This window comes from Saccostrea cucullata, unplaced genomic scaffold (genome assembly GCF_032062105.1).
Source record: "Saccostrea cucullata isolate Sc308-1 unplaced genomic scaffold, CSIRO_AGI_Scuc_v1 ctg4326, whole genome shotgun sequence".
In the NCBI taxonomy this organism is placed as follows: Eukaryota; Metazoa; Mollusca; class Bivalvia; order Ostreida; family Ostreidae; genus Saccostrea; species Saccostrea cuccullata.
This window is the reverse complement of record NW_026931492.1, coordinates 574-6,788: the sequence shown is the minus strand read 5'-3', so window position 1 is coordinate 6,788 and position 6,215 is coordinate 574. Positions and strand designations below refer to the sequence as shown.

Sequence of the window (6,215 nt, the reverse complement as noted above, 5' to 3'; positions counted from 1 at the left end):
TAGATGTAAGAAGGACTGTAGATTAAAGTGAAGCTAAAATAATTGCGATAACAATTTCAAAAAAGAAGTGATTTTTTTTTTACTAAAACAGCTCTTAACGTAACACTTTTTAGTCGTTGGATTATCGGAATAACCACATTTGGTATAAAATATAGTTTTATGGCAAGCCCTTTTACTATTTATTCGGAAAATAAATTTTATCTGAAAATTACAGAGATATCTCTCATTTTAGAGAGATATCTCTTAAAAAATAGAGATATCTCTCAACTTTAAGAGATATCTCTTATTCTTAAGAGATATCTCTAAAAGAATGAGATATCTCTCAAAGTTAGAGAGATATCTCTTATACTTTGAGAGAAATCTCTTTCTCCTTAAGAGATATCCTTTTCGTGATAAGAGATATCTCTGAACGTTAAAGAGATATCTCTGATTGTTAAAGAGACATCTCTTTCAACTAGAGAGATATCTCTTTCGCCTAGAGAGATATCTCTTTCGCCTTGAGAGATATCTCTTCCACTTAGAGAGATATCTTTCTAAGTTAAAGAGATATCTCTTAAAGTAAAAGAGATATCTCTCTAAGTTTATCTTAAGAGATATCTTTCAAATTGAAAAAGATATCTTTCAAAAGGGTCTAAAAGAGATATCTCTCAAGCAAAAAGAGATATCTCTTTATTGCAAAGAGATATCTCTCTTCTTTATTTTTATTTAAATTGCATTTGAAATGACTTCTCCCTTTCCCGGAAGTAAGCTTTTTATTCATTATTTCAAAAGCTGAGAAAATTCGGTCCAGAGTCTGTAAGTCTCGTCACGTGACTCTCGAGATTTTGCCCTCACATGGTCATGATCATGGTGTCAGCATCAGCATGTTTCTGGTTTACACAACGTTTTCGGGGGGAAATTAAATAGTTTTACAAAGCTGAAGGGTTTTCCGACTTACGATGGATGAAATTCATGTCATAAAAACTTGGGTGCGAGCGTCCACCAGGAATATTTCGATGGAATTAAGGTAAACAAATCAGAGAGTGTCATCCATTTCTTGTTTATTTTGAGGGAAAATGAACAGGGGCGGATACAGGATTTGTGGTTAGGGGGGGGCGTGGATAACTTTGTTGAGGCAAGGGGTCTGGGGGCCGCCTTAAAGCCCCCAGTGGGTCCAGGGCGAAGCCCTGGTAGGGGCCCAGGGGGCGAAGCCCCCGGAAGCTCCTGGGTTTTGGTGTATTTTAGAGTAAAACCAGGCACAATAATATAGTGCATATTTTTCCATTATTTTTGTTAAAAGTATATAGCATATATAGGTGGGGACCCAGGGGGCGAAGCCCCCGGAAGCTCCTGGTTTTTTCGTGTATTTTAGAGTAAAACCAGGCACATATTAACCAGTGCATATTTTTCAATTTATTTTTGTTAAAAGTATATAGCATATAGGTGGGGGCTCAGGGGGCGAAGCCCCCGGAAGCTCCTGGGTTTTCGTGTATTTTAGAGTAAAACCAGGCACAATAATATAGTTCATATTTTTCAATTATGTTAAAAGTATATAGCATATAGGTCCGGATGTTTGAATAATAAATGTATTGAATGTTTCTCATTCTCATTGTATTGTTACACATGCCACTATATAATAAAACGATATAATTACTTATAATTTAGTAATAGTAGTATTGGTTAGTGATGTACCAAAGTACGGCGTGTTTAATACTAGTCATATCATACTTTGAATGGTGGGGGCCCAGGGGGCGCAGCCCCCGGAAGCTCCTGGATTTTTGTATATTTTAAGAATTTTTGTGTATTTTAAGAATATAACCAGGCAGAATAACAGTTATTTGGTTAGTTTTGTACCAAAATGTAGCATTATAAATATTAGTCACATCATACTTTGAAAATTTTAGGGGGGGGGCGTGTGCCCCCCACGCCCCCCCTTAAATCCGCCAGTGATGAAGTGTTTTTTTCTTAACCGAATGAAATAGTTTCGAAATTATCTTTTGCCTTAATTTTTAACAGATTTCTCTTGAATCCGAGATGTTATTATCAGCTGATTATAGAGGAGGAGTTTTGTCATGGATGGGTACCAACGTCAGTGCATCACTTTTGACACAAATGTTTGGTAAATTTTTTTTTAATATACTTTTTTTTTCAGTAAATTTTAACCTGTCTTGTATCTGTGGATTATTTTTTTGAGCATTAAAATGTTTGTAGCAATTTAGATCTATTTCACAAGGATAAGAATGTTCATATTTTTTGCCATCTCTCCTCATAAAATAAAATTCAGATGACCATATTTCTCACTTTAGATATCGTCGGAAACCCATGGGTGATCTCATCTTTACTTATCACCCGTGGGCAAACTCGCTGAAATATCGCCGTAAAATATGCTAATTTGTTGTTTTTGTCAACCAGTCAGAAAGTTGGAACTCTTCAATTTTGAAAAATACATTTATTACTTTGCTATTTATGATTAATATTTTGACGCTCGTTAAAAACGTGCGAAGATTGATTTAAAACAGTGAAAGTCAATTCGTACAGGTCAATGACATTAATATCCATCAGATGTAGGAGTACCTCTTTCTAATTGCAAAATGCACCTGTGAGTGGATTTATTAGCTGTGTTAACTACGGGATGAGTTTTTCATGTTTTTGGCAATGCCGAACATGCATACACATGTAAATAAAGTGAGCTTTGATTCATTGTTTGGCATTGCGACTCTGTGATGCGGCCAATCAAATGAAACATGCATATTTAATTACATGCAACGATTTTTCGGCGAGATAAGTAAAGACGAGATTACCCGTGGGTTTCCGACGATGACTTTAGAGAGTATGTTCCCTGTTTATAGAACATGGTTTATGGATTTTGGTTAATTTTTCTGTCTGTTCAAATTTGCCTGCATGGCACCATGGTTAGAGTGTCTGCTCTAAAGTCACGAAGTAAGTAGTTGATCCTTACATCGTGAGTTTTAATCCCACTGTGGGATGTGGAGACCTGTCCTTGGGATGATACAGTATAACCGTGGCCCCTTGTCGCAGTAAGTCAGGTGTTGGCACAAAAAAAGATCCCTCCCTGCTCAATTAGTCAATGGCCCTGAGTGCCGAGTATAGGACAAAATTTGCAGCTCTCCACTGGTGTTTCCATATGAGTGAAAAATTCTTGAGAGGGACGATAAACAATATACAATCAATCAATCTGTCCGTTCAATTTATTCACTGATATTACACAACTGTTTACACTAAAACTTATTTCATAGCAGAGGTCCAAGAGAACAAGTTACACAGATGAAAGATGCAGCTCCTAAGAGATCCAAAGTCAGCAGCACCTAAGACTATACTGACCTTGAATTATCAGCATCCAAAACAATGCAAATCAAATACAGGTATGAAATTTGTATAAAAATATGTCTTTTTTTGTAAGACATAGCATATCAAAATGATTAATATACTAGTCAACATTGGCCATCTTAAAAAATATATTTGTTTGATGTACTCCTACCCACTTTTTTCAAGGTTGCTAGGTAAGTCGGTAGGTACCAGTAGTTTTTTTATGCCCCACCATGAATATGGCCTGGGCATATAGTGTTTGTCATGTCTGTCTTCTGTCTCTCTGTCTTTCCGTCACACTTTGCATTTAGCTCAGTTCAAAGCCCAGTTTCAAAGAAACTATACAGGATATTTCATCAAACTTTGCTGATAGATATTGATAACAGCTATGCAACTGCATCAACATTTTTTGTCCTTGACCTTTCCTTTGACCTTGACCTCATTTTTCTTAAATTAGTGTTTAGCTCAGTTTTAAACATACCATTCAAGATGGTGTTGCAGCAAAACTCGGTTATAACGAAGTTGCTGGGACCTATGAAATTACTTTGCTATATCCGTAATTCATTATTATATAATCCTATAAGAAATTCATTGAATTTTTATAGCTGGGAATCCAAGATAACTATATCCGTGAATTCACAATATCAGTGTTCTTACTAAACGAGTTTTACTGTATCAAACTTACCATGTTGATACATACTGATGAGAGCTTTTCATCTGAAACAAACATTTTTGACCTTGGTCTTTCTTTTGACCTTGACCTCAATTTTCCTAAATTAGTGTCAAACTTCATATAGTGATACATTCTGATGTAAGCAATTCAACTGCATCAACATAACTTTGACCTTTCATTTGACCTTGACCTCACATCTCTGAAATTAGTGTCAAACTTCATATGCTGATACATACTGATGTAAGCAATTCAACTGTATCACTTTTCAAGATATTCTGATCAAAGAACTATATGCGGTATATTGCATATGTTTGCCCCCACAAAAGTCAAATTTTGAAAACTTCCTGAAATGTGCTGAATTCAATAAATTGTACGAGAAATATAAGTTAACAGAAAATATTATAGTTCCAGAGCAGTGTATTCACAATTTCTGTTTTTATGACGTCACAAACTAGTCCGATTTTATATTCTTTTTCAGAAAGAGGACAAAATGGACAAAATTTCAACAATTTAAGCTTTAAAATTTATAGAGCGCATGTGTGTTCAGGAACAATAGTGACATATTTCATTGATATTATCATTCTACACATTATATCAAAATATTTATCCTGAACACACATGCGCTCGGTGACTTTTATTTAAAATATCGACGAAATATGTACATTTTTCTGCAAAATTCATAAAAAACTGAAATTTACGTCATATTTGTGACGTCATTTCGTTATGACGTCATTACTTATGAAATTATTCAGCGCTTTGAAGTCAGCATATACTCCCCTGTTTAAGGACTAAATTAAATATTTCTCCATCAAAGTTTGATTTTGGGGGGCAAATGTTGGTTAATACCACATATAGTTCTTTCCTACGAATTTTCATATTTAAAACCACAGACTCAGAAATCTGTTAATGTTTTCATTTAGTGAGAAAGACTTTGTATTTATAAATTAAAAAGCATCCTAAAAAATTATGATACCTTATCTTTAAAACATCTATGGAAATTAAGGGGGGGGGGTCCAAAATTTTTAAGAGCCCCCAAAATATGATTGCTAATGGGTTGGGGCCATTTTAACAGGTCGGTCAAAGTACATCAAACAAATCATTTTTTTATTGTTGGCCTTGGAAGGGTACCCTAAATATGAAATGCAACAAATATTTTTAAATAAAAAAATTTAAATGAAAATATTTTTTGTGTATAAAAAGGACAATTTTTATTGATTTTCTTGTAAAATCATTGATAAAATTTAATAAAGAAAGTTAAGATTTGTATCAAATAAATGGATATTTGTAAGATTTATAACATTATTTGTCAGGTACCTTAGTCCTACATTATTATCAGTTGCATATACAACTATGGCCTATATAATAATTCAAATGACATGTTACAAAAGCTTGCTAAATTACAGGTTTTTGTCTGTACATCTGGCAATCTTAGGACAATACTGGATGGTTTTAATTAAGAACTGATCCAGCATGAAGACCAGCCATATGCCTCACCTGTCATGACATTATTAAAGGTAAGTGTCCCTATAAGCAAAGAATCTGACAAAGCAAAACCTTCATCTTAAAAGATTTACATTTAATACTTATTTGATTGGTAGTTTTAATTATTTTTTTTTCTTCTACAAAGCCTTTTATTTAGCATTTCTGAGTACTGGTATATGATTGCCATACTTTCCAAAACTTTTTTTTTAAATGCTTTATTTTGAAGCTTTTTCCATATCCATATATACAAACACATACAAAACAATTTTCACCCACTCACCACCACAATTGCACAAACTCACACAGTGCACTTTCCAAACTTAAAAATCTTATGGAATTTAGACTTAATCAAGGTCTTCCCAGAAAAATACAAAATATATTTAAAAATAGGCATTGCACGCGTGTTCATGCGCGTAACGACCATATTATCTTGTCTACACTATCTAAAGTTTTAATGTACTTAATATCAAAGCATTTAATCCAAAAGTAATAAAAAATATACTCATTCGAGTGTATTTTTAATTTTACTCATTTCGCGTGCACTCACGTGCAAGCACGTGCATAATGACTACACCTTCTTTTAGGCGTCCCTTATATTTATCTATGTTCTAAATTCCATCCTGTTTGGTTGAAAAACAAGGGAGTTATAGCCATTTGAAGTTTCAGCCAATCAGATTGCAGCACACATGCATGCGCGTGATTTCATAAATTTTTATCTTTATCGTATTGAAGGATATCAAAATGAATGACTATA

At 34.0% G+C, this 6,215-nt stretch overlaps 1 long non-coding RNA gene across 2 annotated transcripts; it reads left to right on the top strand.

Annotated features, from left to right (window-relative positions):
* The first annotated feature begins 1,993 nt into the window (after positions 1-1,993).
* Positions 1,994-5,547, top strand: LOC134232756 (uncharacterized). Of its 2 annotated transcripts, none has more exons than XR_009984842.1 (3): positions 1,994-2,098; positions 3,237-3,362; positions 5,383-5,547. It is a non-coding gene; the product is annotated as an uncharacterized LOC134232756 (long non-coding RNA). The 2 variants fall into 2 exon arrangements; XR_009984843.1 differs by having other exon boundaries at positions 3,240-3,362; positions 5,383-5,546.
* The last annotated feature ends 668 nt before the right edge of the window (positions 5,548-6,215 follow it).